The sequence below is a fragment of the Sceloporus undulatus genome, chromosome 2, assembly GCF_019175285.1.
Source record: "Sceloporus undulatus isolate JIND9_A2432 ecotype Alabama chromosome 2, SceUnd_v1.1, whole genome shotgun sequence".
In the NCBI taxonomy this organism is placed as follows: Eukaryota; Metazoa; Chordata; class Lepidosauria; order Squamata; family Phrynosomatidae; genus Sceloporus; species Sceloporus undulatus.
The window spans coordinates 276057575-276076286 of NC_056523.1; positions in this window are offsets into that span (position 1 = coordinate 276057575).

Consider the following 18712-nt stretch of genomic DNA (forward strand, 5'->3'; position numbering starts at 1 on the left):
GGAAAACTCAGAAGGCCTTGGTGCCAATAGAACTTGCTAGTTATCAGTTTTGGGGCCAGAAACTAACAGGAACAGTTCTATATCACCTCTTCAAAGGTACATTTGATTGAGTTTTATGTTTCTTCAAGTCAAATGTTGCTCTTTATTACAGAAAAAATTAGTAAACATCTTTCAATTGAAGTCATCTGCATAGTCCTTTTATCATATTTAGAAACTATCCTGAAGTATATGTGTAATACTGTGTTTTTAATCTTTTACAATAGCACCTGCCAGTTCTACATCTTGTCTAGTTTTGTCAGCAGGCCATAGTTCTCAATGAGATTATAAACCTATATTTGACTAGTACTTCTATAATTGGTAGCTGACATGATAGAATGATCTTCCATGCAAAAACAAAATATATAAATCTCTTCACATAGAAAGACAGATCATAAGTTGAAGGGGTCTTGCCTGGCCCTTACCCTATCATGCTACTAGTCCTGTAGGTGCATTAGATGTTTCCCCTCCCTGGTATGCTGGACTTTTCAAATCTGTGCACACCCACCCACTCTGAAGGGGTACAGTCTGGTCACAGGTTTGCCACCTCCATGAAAACTAGGTCTTAATAATACATTTCAAGGAGAAACTGAGCTCACTCTACTCCAGGCAAATGTCTTCTCCACATACATTTTTGACAGCTGCCCTGACAAACTGTCAGTTCTCGTTACAAGATTACAAATAAAACCAAAACATAAGCATAGGGAGAAAGAAAACAATGGAATGCAAAACAACAGACAAAAGAAGAAGCCCCAAGAGGAACAGTTCCACACACACATACACACGTAGATTTGTTTTGTACATCTTTTTCAAAGCCATAAAGGAGAAAAAGAGAGAGAGAGAGAGACAGGGAGGGGGAGCGAGAAAAAGAGAGACTTTTTGTTGTTGTTCAGAGCTTTTCTTTCTCAGCTCTTTTTTTGTAAAGTTGCCTTACATGGTGTGTCCATTGTTGATTATTGCTATGGGATTGCTCAAGAGCTGGAGAGAAAGGTTCTCCCTGAGTTTTCAAGCGTGCTTCGTATTTCATTTTGACAAGGCAAATGAGATGGTTCTGACAAAAGACACTTTGAAAGTGTCCCAAAAGGGGCTTGTCTGTATGTTAGATTTCTCTGAGGATGAGCAGCTTTTTCTTTTTAAAAAGAAAAGTCTGATGCTTCAAATAAATAGTGCATTTTTATCACAGTTGCTAGCAATGTTGCAGACAACATCACACATACCATATGCGACTGTCTGGAATATGTAGACTGTAGGCACAAATGGGGATTCCTGTTTTTCAGTGCTCATTCTTTTAGCTTTTGCCTTCCTCTCCATGCATCCGCGGACAAACAGCTGACACAAAGACTGCACTTTTCATCAACTACCCAATAATAACAAAATGTGGGTCTCTATAGAAGGAGGCCTGACATGACTGTAGAACCTTTTGGTTTCCCCAGTCACTCAGTCCAAGGATAGCAAAATTTTTGTCTTCTTGGCTACCCAGTGCAAACATCAAAGACATCAGAAGGGACTTTTGCTACACAGATGCAAAGTTATGCTGATCCCCATCACAGCCAAAAAAGAAACTAGGTGTGAAATACTAAGAAAGGAGAAGATAGCTGGTGGAAACCCATACCAAGTACAGTGTACCAAGCAAAGGGATCTGGGGTGGTAAAATGAGAGGAATGAGAGCCAGTGTGGTATAGTGGCTTGAATACTAGGCTAGGACTCTAGTCTCTTTTATATTACTATTAAAGAATTATAAAACTACACAGGAGTGTGTCAGTTAATGAAGTTGATGTGTTCCTGGGCATTAATTCTTTAACAAACAATCTGGTAGCAGAGGCAGAAATAACACATAAAACAGAGGGATAGGTTAGTATACCACACACACACACACACCATTCAACATGTCTCAGGCCCATGCAGGCAGGCCAAAATAAAGCTGCTTCAGGTCACTTTGGAGGTATGCTTTTTAAATGATGCATGCGTCCTAAGAGTCCGGAAGCCACACCAAAGCCACAATCCAATCCTAACGACTGGAGCACAGCTTTGGCACAGTTTCTGAACCCTTCGGATGCATGCATCATTTAAACAGCATACCTTCAAAGTGACCCAAAGCAGCTTTATTTTGGCAGTCTGTATGGGGCCTCAGAAAGCTTTTTATTTAAAATTAACAATATGCACAGGTGAAATGAAACAAGCAGATCAGAAAAGCCCTGGATAAGCAATCACAAATAATCTGAACTTTCTAGAGACTACCTGAAAGATTCTTCCAAAATGCATCCAGAAATGACTTTTTCTTTCCCCAGCCTTCACTTTTCTTATAATTTCCATTTTGCAGATCAATCTTATGCAGCTATGTTCTTTTTAATAATATGCTAGGTCAGGTGGTGAGTCCAGCTTATCTGTTCTTCTTTGTTTTCTGTTTTGGTGTTCATGCATGCACTGTTACTCAGATACCTCTAGCTAGACAGAGGACAAGGAAGAGAATGGAAGTGAGGAGGTGTGAAAAGACTTTGTAAAAGGGAGCTTCGGTTTGGAGGCTTTGTTAAATGAAGTAAGCCTGTATTCCTCTTTAATTGCCATGACAATATTCTATGTAATCTTTGAATTTGCAGTTTAGAAAGAAGTGTTTAAAATCTTCAGCCAGAGAGCTCTAGTACTTCACCAAACTACAAATTCCTGGATTTCATTGAATGTAGCATACTGCTACAATTGTGCATTATAACAGGGCCTCAGGGGAGTAAGCTTGTTTGTTCTATTCTCATATTTGTTAAGATGGGAGATGGACCATGCCTTCACAGGTTATGGACCAAAAAGACAGGCCAAAATAAAGCCGCTCTGGGTTACTTTGGAGGTATGTTGTTTAAGTGATGCATGCATCTTAAGAGGCCAGAAGCTGCACCAAAGCTACTCTGCAGTCTTTAGGACTAGAGCGTGGCTTTGGTGTGGCTTCCAACCTCTTAGGATGCATGCATAATTTAAACAGCATACCTCCAAAGTAACCCAAAGCAGCTTTATTTTGGCCTGTCTGTTCGGGCCCAAAGCTACCTTTATTGGTCCTTCCGTCTATTAATCTGGGGATGCATCTTCCACTTACCTCACCCAGTGGGAAGGTACACCCCAGCTCAGGGTACCCATTATCCAGCCACAGGAATTTGCAGTGTTCGCCCTGGCAATCATTTGGGTGGAGTTTGATGTTTAGGGGCCTAACACTACCATTTGCTGAGAGGAGATGCTGAAACCTAATGGTTAAAGAGCTTCTCTCTATTGCAGACTCCCTGCTGCATCAATTTACAAGTGATGTAGGCTCAAGACGATTGACTTGAACTCAAGTTGGACTGAAGTCACTTCAATTACTCCATTTGGACTCATCTCACCAATAAATGATGCACTGACTTGTCTCAACTTTGAACTGTATATTTTTTAGTGACATAGGGCCTGGACAGATGGGGGAAAGGGGCGGACAGGGGCCGCATCATTGCCATAGTGACCACACATTGCAGCAATGATGCACTCAGAAAAAGGAGCTGTGAAATGTGGCTCCTTTTTCAGCTGCAACAGAGGTGCCATTAGCACCCTGGAGCAGTGCTGTGACATATCTTGTGTGCCAAGCCATTTAGATGTGGTGCACAAGGCACATCATAGGCGTGCGTGCCGTAGAAATGCACATGCACCAAAATGGCACTTGGACAGTGCGGTAGGGCTGGGGAGCGTGTAGATGTTCTGCTGTTCTGAGCCTTAAAATTGGCCCCAGGCTGGTGCTTTGCACCAGTCTGTACCTGGCCTAAGTTGCTGGTGTCATTCTCTTTCTTTGAGCAGCAGGCAAGACCCACTCCCAGAGTGCAGGGTGCATTTCTCAGAAGGGATCAGCAAACATGTTAGGCAATGGACCCGAGGCTTTAGAAGGCTCTTCTGATGTGAAGCAGGGACAGGCCACTGAGCAGACCTCAATTCCTGCCTCAAGCCTATTGCCTAATGTGTTTGCTGTTCTCCTCTGAGAAATCCACACTATCTCCTTCCCCCCCCCATTAAAGTTGGCCCCCAAACTTGAGACTCAACTTGAAAGTATTTTGCAAGGACCTGTGACTTGACCTGAGACTTAGAGTAAAAGACTTGAATACATCACCACAATTTACCAATAAATGAAGTGTATTGTATAGCAATTATGTGTGTCTGTTTTCAGAATTAAATATAGCTTTGACAAAGGCTTGGGATCACAGCCAGTTCCATCTCAGAACACCATCTACCAGCCTATTTTCTGGACCCCAAACTTTTAAACCACTACAAAAAACCAAAACCAAAACCAAAAAAACAAAACAAAACAAAACCAGGTTTGAACTGTTGTGGAGTCTGCTAGGCAAGTGGAAGGCAGTAGTAAAAAAAAGTCTGCCTGATTTGGGCAACTCTGCACACAATCCCAAGGATCTATCAACTGAAAGATTAGAAGCAGAGAAATCTAGATGCCTTCTGACAAGGAGGTGAAATTTGAACTCTTGAAATGACTATGGAAAGTCTGCTTGGCTAGATAAATGTAAGCTGCTGTGAAAACACTGCCATTTCTCTGAATATAGTATAAAAATAAATCTTCCAGAAATGCAGAGCACGCTTTGACAAGGGGGCTCCTAAGGTCTTGATAATGGAACTAATCACACCAGTCAGGCTTGAGTGTGACACACTAGCAATGATGGCACTAATAGCTTATTGACCAGCCCTGACTGAGTGGCCTGCAAAGCATCATTTAATCGCTGCAGAATAACAATTCAGGCTACAGAACAAAGGTCAATGACTAATTTAGACTCCAGTCCTTTTCACACTCCCATGCCATCCTAAACAAGCACAAAGCTATATGCAACATATCTGCTCAATTATGCCTGAATTAATTGATAACAACAACAAAATCCCTGCTTCATATATTTCCTATAATAAGAGTTATTAAAGCCAATTACATCTATTCTATCCAACATTTTCAACTGAAAGAACTGTATTATCAGAAGCAAACTTCTCTGAAACCAGAAAGACCTACTTTGTGTAAGGTCCCCCCCCCCCCCATTGACATCTAGGGATGCTAAAATGGAAGGGGCGTGAGGAACTGTTAGAAAACAGGTTGTTGCATTTCCTTATGTACTGGAAAACTGTAATCATTTGAGTGAAAGGGTTGCTTTGTATACCACTAGCAAAATGGCAGAAAGATATATATTTATCTGAAGATATGCAGTGACATCAATTATGAGAGCTACAGGCATGTTCTATACCTGACTACATGCCTCTGAAAATTCATAACAGATTTTTCTGACATTGGAACAGATTATCTCAGAAGGTGTTAGAGTCTTCTGTGCTGGAGATACTTAAATGGATACTATACAACCACCTCTGAGGGGTGCTCTGACTGCATTCTGTTTTCCAAATCCTGACATTCAACAAGAACTTGGATTAGATGACCTCAAACTTCACTTTCCAAGTATTTCTATGAAATACCCACTTCTCTGAATGAGAAATGGTACAGAATTGCATTCCACTGGGTGTTCAGTCTGGGTGCCATCACCAGTTTCTGGCCATTTGCTTGCCAAAGCTTGGAAGTAACCAGTTTCAGACAACAAATTACTTGTAATTAATTCCTTTTTTTGCAACAACAAGTGTATAACTACAATATTTAACTCACTTTTTATGTACCTGTGCAATTGTGAGGGTGTGGCCTCATTAAATGATGGAGGAGGAATGAAATGATTCAGATGCTCCCTCATGTTCTCCTGCCTGCTGCTTCTCCTTTTGCAGAGGTATACTGTCTTTTGGGCAGCCTCTTCCTAAAGATGGATATGTGAATGAGCTGCAGAATTTCTTTGGATTTCCAAAGGTTTGGCCCATACATGAGGGGTATAAATACCTTTTAATATTATTGTGGAATTTAATATTAAGGAGTGGAATAAATGAGGAGGAAGAGGAGAAAGTTTGAAGAAGAAGTCAAATATCAGAACAAAGTGTTTAGAGTGTAGAGTGCACATGCCACCATTTCACATCACCAAAACAAAAGTAAATACACTACCAATAAAGAAAATGAAACCGGACAGATTTTCATAAGTCCATTTCTGCATTTATATGGAGAGAAGCAACCCTAGAAGCCAAAATGAAATCTTGTACTCTGGATAGTTCATGCAATAACATACCTCATTAGAAAAGACAGTAATGCTTGGTAGTAGGGGAAAAGGAAGACTGCATTAAAAGTGGATTGACTCACTCAGGAAAGCCATAGCCCTGAGTCTGCAAGAATGTCTTGGAGGTCTCTCATTCATACATTTGCCATAAGTTGAAACCAACTTCACTGTGATTAACAACAACATGATTTAAACAGAAATACAATACATCTCACCATAGTGGGGAAGTGACCTGTGGTGCCTGCTTAGTCTCCTGTCCACATGTGAACTGTTGATGGTGAAATATAAAGGCCCCTGCAGCTCTCCTTTCTTACTGTACTATATCTTTATAAGGATGTTAGACTAGACAGACTTTCAAAGAAACTAGACAGACCTTCAAATAAAGGGTTGTTATCTGATAGTACTTCCAATAAAACACTGTCCTCTGTAAAGTAGGATACAAGACCACTCTATTTGTGTGAGGGAAGGGTGGGATTTATTATCTGAATTCACTGAAGTAAATCCGCAAGGCGTCTTCAGTTTTTGTTAGAAACAAAACAGCAGGAAGCTCTAACAAAGTTCCTCCATTCCCACTTCACTCTGCAGGAGTCTTTTGCTAACCATTCTGGAGTTCTGGTACTCTGAAGAAAAATCTGATGCCCACAATCCCATCACACCACTCTTTTTCTTTCCTTGCATTCAGTCAGTTCCATTAATTGTCTCTGTAGTACTTTCCCATGCAGTTATGTCTCATAACAAGCCTATGAGGTAAGTTAAGTGAAGAGAAAAACAAAAAGATGATATTATCTCTATCCACAGATCTCCCCTTCCCCCATACTCTTTGCATGTCTTTCACGGTGGAATTGCAGTGGATTAATTAATTAATGAATAAAAAATTCTAGCCTGCTCCATCGTGAAAGTTTGGGTAAGTAACAAATAGAAAAAAAACACCACATAACTTTTACTTAATAGATTAAAACAGAGAAAAGTACTATTAAACACTGTTCATTCCCTTGAAGTAAGGAGACCAGGGTTATGTTTTCTTTGGAAGCAAGAGCACTGGAGACTTGAAATAATGGCGTGTTACAGACCGCCCAAAATGGGTGGTCTTGCGTTGCTGCCGGTTGCTGCGTCCGGGAACCGCAGCAGCCAAACCACGCAGTTCCCGGGTGCAGCAAGAAAGAAGCGCCAAAATGGCGCTTCTTCCTGCGCCCCTCTGGTGTGCAAAGTCTGGACGCTGCGCGTCCGTGACGTCAAAATGGCGGCACCCATCTGTATGCGGCACCGCCATTTTGACGTACTTGTTACGCGCAAGGGACAAGGCGCGTCAGGAAGTGCCGCCCCTCGCGCATAATGACAGCGTCTCATTGGCCTGTCTGTAACGCGCCAATGTCTTTGTATCATTCACCTCTTTATGAATACACAGGCAGAGCAGAAATAGGCAGTAGCAAAACTGCTGTTTTTGCTACACACACTCACAAGAGCAATTACAACAGGTCCAGGTTGGTTTTCATTTAGACCCAAATTAGTTTAGTTTTGTGAGATTTTTAGCCTTCTTTGTCAGAAAGCTTTGGTGCCACAATAAACTAACAGATCCCAGGATTCCATAGGATGGAGTCATGGCAGTTAAAGCCATGTCAAACTGAGTTAATTCTGCAGTGTGGCAGCAACCTTAGTCTTATCTCCTAGCAATCGCACATGCACAGGCCCTGCCCTTTATGCCTCAGCTTCCCTGTGTTGAGCAACAGGGGCCTGAAACAGACAGGCCAAAAGCACTGGCTTTGGGGTGCGTTGGGGGTATGGCATTTATATGATGCATGCCCTGAACATGGCTGGAAGTCACTCAGAGAGCACACCAAACTAGAAGAGCCAGAATAAAAGGGAGCATCAAAAAGCTGATCCTGCCAGTGACCATGTTCAGGACTGCAGTGGCGTCCCACTTCAGAAATGGGCCCATGTGTTACTTGCAGTTCCAGCGTGATTGGGGTGGGAGAAGCCTCTGGCCCCTCCTTTTGCCCTGTCTGCATGACCCCAAGGTCTTACAGGGCTGCAGTTGTATTCTAAGCTCTCCTCAGGCATCCCTGACTGCAACTGTTGACTCAGGTAATTTGAATGGGGCTTCTTCTCACTTTCACATCAACATAAATAGAGTTCTTTATTCAGCTGGGAACTCTTAATACATAAAGATTCTTAACTGTGTGAAAACATTTCCAATATTCATGGGGATGTGAGAAGATGCTTTCTACACATTTATTCCCCACTTAACATAGGGAGTCAAGAATGCTGTAGGAGGGACTGATATCCACAGCCCCATTTCTTCTGCTCATTTTGATGTGTTTGTGTATACATGCCTTCAGGTTGCCTGTTGACCTATGGCAACCCCATGAATTTTATAGGGTTTTCTTAGGCAAGAAATATTCAGAAATAGTTTTGCCAGTTCCTTCCTCTGAAATATATCAATATCTAAATGAAGCTATGAAAGAGTTCATAGTGTGAACAGGTATTGGAACATATTAGAACAACAGGACAGTAAATATCCTTTCTCAAGTACCTTCAGTCTTTCTTGCCAACAAAAGTATTTTATATATAGTTACTTTCTGGTAACTCAGGAATCAGATTCACTTAACAGTTTTTCTCCTACATTTGCTGTGACATTTTCAGAGTTAATGTTAGATTGCATAAAAAGTCTTACTCTCTGAGTATCCCTTGCCCAAGAAAATGCCACATTGTGATGGAGCAGAGTTGGCCCTGGACTCTTGAAGGCTATACCAATAGAGGAAAAGCCATGGCAGGTTCTACCAAGCTGATAGGATTTGGAGTGTGACCAAACTGCATGTATTTTCTCCAATGGCCAGCTTAGCTAAGAATGGTGAACCTCATCATGAGAAGATTTGTTGCTATTTATAATTTGCCAGTGCATCAATGAACAGAATAGCAGTGTGAAACCACTCTGGTGATGACACTACCCACAATCAAATCACAAGTCTTTACAGGAATGCCAAGGGAAGTATGACATGATTGCTTTTGCTTTCTGCTTCCTATCTGAGTTGTGTCAAAGTAGGAATCCTCAGATGTTGGACAGTGTAGATTGGGTGGTATTTCTTTCCAAAGGAAAATTAGCCATTACATCCCATGAAGTCAGTATGATTAAGTGTGGATGGAATAAACAGCTTTTGGCTTCTATTGGTTGTAGGTCTAACTGTCATACCTTGCATGCAAAGCCTGTAAAATAAAGCCAGACAGGCAAAGGTTTTTTTTTGGGGGTGAGTATTTTTTTTAACAATTAAAATCTACTTTTCTTCAAGGTTGACAGACAAGGTGGAAAATAAGTGCCCTTGAGCAAAAATGGAATAATAGCTTTCTTAAGTCAGGAATCTGGGGATGCGTAATGGAAGAGCTGACATACCAGTAATGAGTGATGGTGAATGGTGGCATTGTAATAATTGGCAGCTTGCAATGGCCAAAGCCATTTACCTGAATTATTTATGCAAAAAAACTGACAGGGAATTCATAAGAGCAAATAAGGGGAGTCCAGAGGGTGCCGTTTACATGATGCAATCACACGTCTGATTGACTGGAGGGCCACATCTGCCGACGACGTTTTAAATGCCCCTGGGATGGGTTGATTTACAAGGAGCACACACCTATTGTTGTACCCCCATCAGCGCTTGATTATTCAGTCATCATTTGGGCCTCACTCATTGCAGAAAGTGATCTTACATTAATAAGAATGATTCAGTGCATTTTATTAAAAAATCAGCAGCATGTATTTGTGAGAGATCCTATTAGGCTAGAAAATTATCCTCTTTTCTTTTTCACAATAGACTTATTCTGAGTGACATTGTCACTCCTTCCTCAAGGGGAACATCATCCACATTTTCATCAGCTGCAAAAGAGTGAGGCGCCTAAATAGGAATCCAATTTTACCCCTCCAGCATACAGGCTATAATAGGGATTGGAAATAGCATTAAATGAGGAGCTTACAGGAGTAGCAATTTTATCCGAAGAGCTTCAAATAAGAAAGGAGGCAAAGTATCCACATCTATTGTGCATACTGTTGGTTGCATTTCAGTGTCATCCAGGTCTGCTCAGAAGTTGCTAAAGTTTTTGTTCATGGATCTGGGTGTTTTTTTCTATTTGACTGACAACATATGGTATTCTTGTGAACCATTATTACCTTTTGGTTGTCCCACTTGAAAGAATGCAATGAGGAATTAAATCAGTAGTCTCAAAGAGAAAATATTTCTGAATAAAGAAAACATTACATGAGCTTCAATGGCTAACTTTTCAAGAGTCCAATGGAGGACATTGGTATAGCACTTGGATATGTGGCAGGCAATGATTTTTTTGTCCATCATTTTGTTTCCTAGCTTCCTTATTTTCTTCTGTCAGCTACCCTCATTTATACACTTTCCCCTTTTGTTGTATTAAATTATTCAGCATATCTGTGCTAGTCAAAGTGGTGGTCCATGGACTGGTGATGGTTCATGAACCATCAGCTGCCAGTCTACAGTTTACCAAGAAAGAAAGAAAGAAAGAAAGAGTAGTAGGAAATAGCACAATACTAGTATATTTGGGGGGCGGGAGGGGAGTCAATCCACCACATGATATACTTGGGAAGCACTGCAACAATTCACATGGATTATGGACTATGAGTAAGTATTTCTCTTTCTGAGCCTCAAAGTGGCAGGAATAAAAGACACACCTCTTTGCCGGTGCACAATTGCTTTGGTATGGTGAAACTTAGAGATTAAGTTTAATTGGTTTCAAATAATGAGTTATTTATGATTAATTCCTTTTCACAATAACTAAGATACTAGTTGAGTTATAACTGTAACAGAACAAGTATTACTTGAGGTATTTTTGCTTTCTAATTGTAAAAGTTCAGTTACTTTTTTAGTTATAGGGTTTTTTGAAGCTTGTGACTCAAGTGTATTAAGTAAATAATAATAATAATAATAATAATAATAATAATAATAATAATAATTATTATTATTATTATTACCAGCTACTGGCTTTTGACGTTCAGTTTTAAAAAATATAAATATATAAAAAAGTAACTGCTGTACTTAATTCGAATAGCAAGAAGGTACTGCATAGTGTTACTTTTAAAATATGCCCATAATAGTAACCAATAACCTTGGAGATCTTGACCTGTAAGACTGGGTAATTATTTTTAAAATGTAATTTTCTACTCTCTGGTAAAAGCCATTGGGTAAATGAAACAAAACATTCTGGATTTGTGCCAAATGCATAAGAAAACAAAAATAATGTCCAGAGAAGAGCTACAAGAGTTCATCCTATATAATAAGAAAATTGAAATAGTCAAAGAGTTCCCATATCTTGGTTCAAACATTACTCAGAATGGAGACTGCAGTCAAGAAATTAGAAAAAGGCTAGGACTGAGAAGGGCAGCTGTGAAAGAAATGGACAAGATCCTAAAGAGCAAAGAGATAAGTCTGAACACTAAAGTGAGGATTGCCCAAGCAATTGTATTCCCCATCACCATGTATGGATGTGAGAGCTAAACTATGAAGAAAGCCAACAGAAAGAAAATGAACTCTTTTGAGATGTGGTGCTGGAGAAGAATGCTGAGGATACCATGGACAGCCAAGAAAACAAACAAATGGATTCTTGAACAGATCAAGCCTGAACTATCCCTGAAAGCCAGAATGACTAAATTGAGAATATGATATTTTGGCCACATCATGAGAAGGAATGAATTATTTAAAAAAGAATAATGCTAGGTAAGGCAGAAGGAAGCATAAACAGAGGGAGACCATGTCAGATGGATGAACTCAATCAGAGAGGCCACAGGCCTCTGCCTGCAGCACCTGAGCAGAGCAGTGGAGGGCATGGAGTCTTTGAGAAGTCTCATCCATAGTATCGTCATGAGTTAAGGTCAACTGAAGGGCAGATAACAACAACAACAAAAATCCCTGAAAGACTAAGAACTTTAGTGCCCAGGAAAGATTATGGGAGAATGCAGTGTCTAGAGGGAGAACATAGTGACACCACTGAACATCTTTTGAGTACAGTATCTAGACCACAATTTTGGAACTTGTAGCCTTTCAAATGTTGATGAATGATGGCTCCCATCATTACTGATCATTTCCCAGTCTGATGGGAGTTAGAATTCAACAACATCGATGGAGGCAAAGATTTTCCCATTCTTGACCTAGTGGTACCTTTGGATTGGGGCCTTTAATAATTTTTATGTACGCATACATGTATTCCTAACATTTTAAAAATAAGCATACATTTTTAAAACACAGGAGTATTCCTGGCCTACAATAAACATACAAGTTTATCTAATGGATTCTTTTTGTTTACTTTTGGATGGGAATTTATGGGGATGGTTAATTTTTCCCATAAGACTGATATTAGTAGGCATTTTTTGCTTTTATTTGCTTAATGTTTTTTTTCCTTTATTTTTCCTTTTCTTTGCTCTGCTTTGTTTCCTCTCTGGTTTCTTATGATACAGAGGATTTACTTTTCTACTTCTAACTCTGGAAAAGGCTTCCTACGCCATCATACCAATTGTTGTTCTTCTAGAATAAATTTCCTCCCTGAATCCAAATGGTCTTTTCAAATATGGTTCATAGAATCAATTGCCAAAAAGAAGTGTGAAAGGATCCAATTAACTATTTTTTCCCTTAAAAAAAGAGTTTTCTGGGCATCTGGAAACTAGAGTGAGAATCTTTCATCACCCATTAAAGTTTTACATGCTTATAAGGAAATAGGTACTTTGAATATGCTGACATGGTTAAATCAGAGAGGTTTTGTCTTAAGAACCAGTCTTGTAAACTATTAACATAGTCTCTGTTGGCTTATAAACCAGCTTTTCTTAGGCTAGTGCCCTGCAGAGTTGATGGACTACAACTCCCGTTATCCGTGCACTAAGCAAATAGCAACAAAAATAAGAGTCTTTGGTGGGATACAGATTGCCCAAAAAGGGCGGTCTGCTGCCGCTGCCTTTTCCACCGGCAGGAAGCTGCAGTGGATGAACAGCGTGGTTTCCCACCGGCGGAAAAAGAACCTGCAGAAAGTGGGTTCTTTTTCCATAAAGCTTGCGACAACCGAATGCGCAAATGGCGCACTCGTGACATCACAAGTGCGTCGCAATGTGCAGATGCTAAGCATCCGTCACTTCAAAATGGCGGCACCCGTGTCTACAGGGCACCACCATTTTGACGTACAGAGCATGTACTAGGGTTAGGGAGCCTCTTAATGGTGCGCGCTCCCTAACCCTAATACCGCCACTGCCACACCAGATTTTGCCCATCTGTAACGGGCCTTTGATTGCTTAGCAATGATGGTGGAAATGTAAATGTTTCTGGACACTATAAACTTGGAGCCAGCATTGAGTAATGTGTCCTTTAATCATTGAAAAATCTAAAATGTGTCATATTGAATTGAGTGACATGGATATGAAGCAAAACAGAGCAAAGCACATTATGCCTTTTAACATAACATGCCTCATGAAGAAGCCTGTGGCCTTTGAATGCTTGTGTAACATATTTGTGGCATTTTGATTGGCTCAATAAAGATATCACTGCAGTTTTGTTTTTTAGGTTTTGCTACATTTTTATGAGACAGCCAGCATGGTGGCAACCTGCCTTGAATGTCATTATGGGAGAAAACTGGGATATAAATCATTGAAATAAAATAAAATAAAATAAATGGTGTAGTGGTTTGAGTGCTGGACTAGGACACTGGGAGACCAGGTTTCAAATCTCTGCTTGGACATGGAAACCCACTGGGTGACCTTGGGCAAGCCACTCTCTATCAGCCTCAGAGGAAGGCAAGGGCAGACCACCTCTGAATAAATTATAAGAAAATGTCATGATAGGGTCACCATAAGTCAGAAATGACTTGAAGTCACACAAGAACAACATATTTTGCTACTTGGCTAAACTACTGCTGGATGTGTGTGTGTGTGTGTGTGTGTATGTGTACAGTATATATATGTGTGTGTGTGTGTGTGTGTGTGTGTGTTCTTTCACATAGATTGATATAGCACATTTGTTTTCTCTTGCTCCAAAGAGGAGGACTTGAACCTGTGTGCTCAAATCACAAGAAAAAGAAATTTGAACTAAACATTCAAGATAAACTGTTCAATAGACGCTCTCAGAAACTAGTAAACTCACATGCATCCAAAGTTTTCTAGTACAAACAGGAAAGCCACCTGTTGAAGTACTGTAATAATAGATTTCCTGCATTGCCAGGGGTGGAGGTTGATGTTTGAGATACTCTTTCTACTTTTTAATTTATATTTGTTTGGTCAAAGAAGAGCTCCAAAAAGCACACAGTGATGTTTTCACAATGAAGTGGCAATGTTAGCCAATAAACTCCTTTTTATGATCAAATAAGGTTAAGTTCTCATAAGAGTGAGCTCAGTTCTTTGTGATATACCTTCATGATATAATCTCTCTCATAAAGCCCTTCCTTCATGATATCAGTTCTTCATGATATCTCTTTTGGATGAAGCAGCTTTATGAAAGAGAACCAATTGTTGCAACATATACTGTAGATGATTATAAGTGGAGGTTTTTCTTTTGTTGGTTTCGTTTTATTTTTGGTATAGGCTGAGAGAATTCTCTGTCCCATTAAAATACCATCCCCTTTTCAGGTTCAGATGTTACTCCACATTTTGAATAATACATATGGTGGCACATTAAACCTGTGCTCAGATTCCCCCCCCCCCAAAGATAGGAGACTCAGGGCCCTTTTACAACACACAACTACAGCATTATATTCCATGTTAACTGCTATAGCAACAGCCTATAGAATCCTGGGGTTTGTAGTTTGGGACGTAATTAGAGTTCTCTGACTGAGAATTATATATGCCTCTTCCTATACTGCAAATCCCAGGATTTCACAATGTTGTCATCACAGTTATTCATTCAGGATAGTGTGATAGTGTGAAAAGGACCTCAATTAAGGACCTCACACATCAGTACTACATATCCAAAGCTTGGAAGCAATTAATTACAAATAATGAATTATAATTCCAATAACAAGTATAATTGAGTTACTTGCTCATTGTAATGTAATGAAGGACAGTTTCACTCTATTTGTAAATCTGACTTTACATATACAGTGATATACCATGGACTCATTCAGGTCGTGGTGTGATCTGTTCAGATGATGTATGGCCACATCCCCTGTAAAACCGCTGTTTTAAACTATTAATCCATCTTAATTTTTCAGGAAGCTCCAGAGAGTTTCTGGTTCTTTTGGCTGCCTGGATCAGGTCTGAATTGACCCAATCCAGTTATCTAGAGAGCAGACATGGTGCCATCTCCTTTACTCTGTACCAAGCACCAGAGGGAAGGAGATGGATCCTTTTTGAAGCCTCTGCTACTGTCACCTTGCCAGCAAAGCAGTCCCCTGAGAGATGGCTGGGACTGTCACCTCTGCTGAGGCCAGAATGGGGCCTCTGTGTGATCAATAAGGAAGTGGTAGAGTGCTTTGGACAAGGTCCCCAACAATATTCTGGCAAACAAGCTAATAAAATATGAGCTAGACAATGCAATTGTTAGGTGGATTTGTAATTGGTTGACCAGTCGAACCCAAAGGCTGCTCAGCAATTACTCCTGTTCATGTTGGAGAGAAGTGACCAGTGGGGTGCTACAAGGTTCTGTCCTCGGCCCAATGCTATTGAACATCTTTTTCAGTGACTTTGATGAAAGAATAGAGGACATGCTTATCAAATTTGCAGATGACACCAAATTAGGAGGAGTATCTAATACCCCAGAGGAGAGGATCAAAATTCAAAATGACTTTTAATACATTAGAAAGCTGGGCCAAAACTAACAAAATGAAATTCAACAGGGAGAAATATAAGGTACTATATGTAGGCAGAAAAAAATAAAATGCACAGATATGAGATGGAGGACATCTGGCTTGACAACAGTACATGTGAAAAGAATCTAGGAGTCTTAAACCACAAATTGAACATGAGTCAACAGTGTGATGCAGCAGCTAAAAAAGCCAATGTGAATCTAGGCTGTATAGGAGTATAGTGTCTAGGTCAAGGAAAGTAATTGTACCAAATTCTTCTTTGGTCAGGCATCACTTGGAACACTGTGTCCAGTTCTGGGCACCACAATTTAAAAAGGCTGTTGAGCAGCTGGAGCATGTCCAGAGGAGGGTGACTAAAATGGTGAAGGGTCTGGAAGCCATGCCCTATGAGGAGAGACTTAGGGAGCTGGGTATGTTTAGCATGGAGAAGGGAAGATTAAGAGGTGATATGATAGTCCTGTTCAAATATTTGAAGGGATGGCATACTGAAGATGAAGCAAGCTTGTTTTCTGCTGCAGACTGAGACAGAGAGCAATTGATTTACATTTCAGGAAAAGAGATTCCATCTAAACATTAGAAAGAACTTCTTGACAGTAACAGCTGCTTGACAGTGGATGACACTCCCTCAGAGAATGGTGGAGTCTCCTTCTTTGGAGGTCTTTAAACAGAGGCTGGATGGTCATTTGTTGAGGGTGCTTTGATTGGGAGTTCCTGCATGGCAGGGGGTTGGACCGGATAGGCTCTGTAGTTTTTTTCAACTCTATATCTATTATAACATGGGAGGAATGTCTCCCAATTTTGAAAAAAAAGAAAGTAGGGCCAATTAAAAAATGAACACTATTACACAAATGGTTATCAAATGCACAGAAGAACACAGTGCCCATCCCAAAGCCAAAGTAGGGTGAATGCAAAAGAAATTATCACATGAGTATGTACCCTTTGTAGTCCCTCCATGGTCCGGCCCCTCCTTACTTATCAGACCTTCTTTCTCCTCACCTTCCCACTAGGGCCCTCCATTCTGATAGTCAAGGTCTGCTGTCTCAGCCCAGGATTTCCTCTGCCCCATCTCGAATTCGCCCCTTTTTACTTGCTGCCCCTCACTCCTGGAACCTTCTTCCCCCACAAGCAAGAGCCACCACTTCTTTAACCAGCATCAAAACGGAGTTGAAAACCATCCTGTTCAGAGAAGCCTTCCCAGGCTTTGCATAATTGTCGCTTACTATTTGATGTTCTTTTGGTGCCTGTTTATCGAATCATTTCCTGTATTGCTATGTACTGTATATGTATTATCCTACTTGAGAGTATGTATTTTCCCTGGAAGAAGATTAACCATCCATTATGAAGCCAAGCCCTCCCTCCAGTCCATCTGCCTTGGTCCAGGCCTCGGAGGTAGCAAGGAACTGCTGGAGCTCATCCCCCTTTCCCTCCACCACTCCCTTATCCTTCTGTGTCATGTCTTTTTAGATTGTAAGCCTGAGGGCAGGGAACCATCTAATAAAAAAGATTGTATGTACAGCGCTGTGTAAATTTACAGCGCTTCATAAATAAAGGTTAATAATAATAATAATAATAATAATAATAATAATAATAGTCTAGAATTCAAATTAGCATCCCTGTACATGTGCAGTGAGGCAGAATCGGATCGTGACCTTTTTACACTTCCGGTGGGGCTTGCCTCCGATTCCTATGGTTTTGCCTTGTTTCACGTTATTTATTCATTCATTACCCCTTATTTCACATTATTTATGCAATTCACCAATTCAAAGTCAGTCCAAAGGAATCTTGTACTTGGTTTGAGCATTGGACTATGGCTCTAGAAGGCAGGGATGGAATCCCATTGGGTGACTTGGTACAAGTCACTCTCTCAGCCTCCTCAGAAAATGGCAATGGCAAACCCCATCTGAATAAACCCGCTAAGAAAACCCAAAAAGTGGGGTGGGGGTAGGCTTGCCATTTCATGCTGGTGGGCGGGACTTTCCCGCCCCCTGGGGGGCGTGCCCGGTCCCGTCCCGCCCCCTCCTCCGCCCCCGCCCCCGGGTGGCTGCCCAACTTTGAGCTCCCAGGGCTGCTGCCTGCCTTCTATAGAGTGCTGACTGGAGCAACAGCAACAGGAGGACTGAACCCAGCAGGGGCGGGGTCTGCTGCACTGCCCTGCCTCTATTGGCCAGCCCTCTGCTTCCTTATTTGGGCAACATCCGAGCAGGGAGGAATTTACACTCAGGCGAGCTGCTGCTTCCCCCTTTCTCTTTCCCCTCCTTCTCTTCTTATTATTGTTCCGTTTTTTTTTCTTCTCCAAGTTCTCCTCCACTTCACCTCCTCTTCCTCCTCTCCTTTTTCTTCCTTTCTCCCCCCTCCTCATCTTCTTTTTCTCTTTCTTCCTCTCTCTAAGCCCCCCTCCTCTTCTTCTCAGGGGTCCAGGGCTTCTCAAGGCTTTGCCCCCATTAGAATAGAAAAAAGGCTTTGGATCTGTCCCATAAATCCCTCCTAAGTTGAGACATACCTGGGAAAAAGAGGGGGTGAGGGGTTTGGGGGAGTTGGAGGGGGCAAGGAAAGGGAGGAAGGGGGGAATTGCTAAGAAAGCTTGGGAGTGGGAAATGTAGTTTGCAATGGCACAAGGGTCTGCCTGTGGTCTTGCAAATGCTATGCCTGCTTGGAAGTGGGAAATGTAGTTTTCAGTGGCACAAGGGTCTGCCTGTGGTCTTGCAAATGCTATGCCTGCTTGGGAGTGGGAAATGTTCTTGTAGAATTGGGGGGGGGGG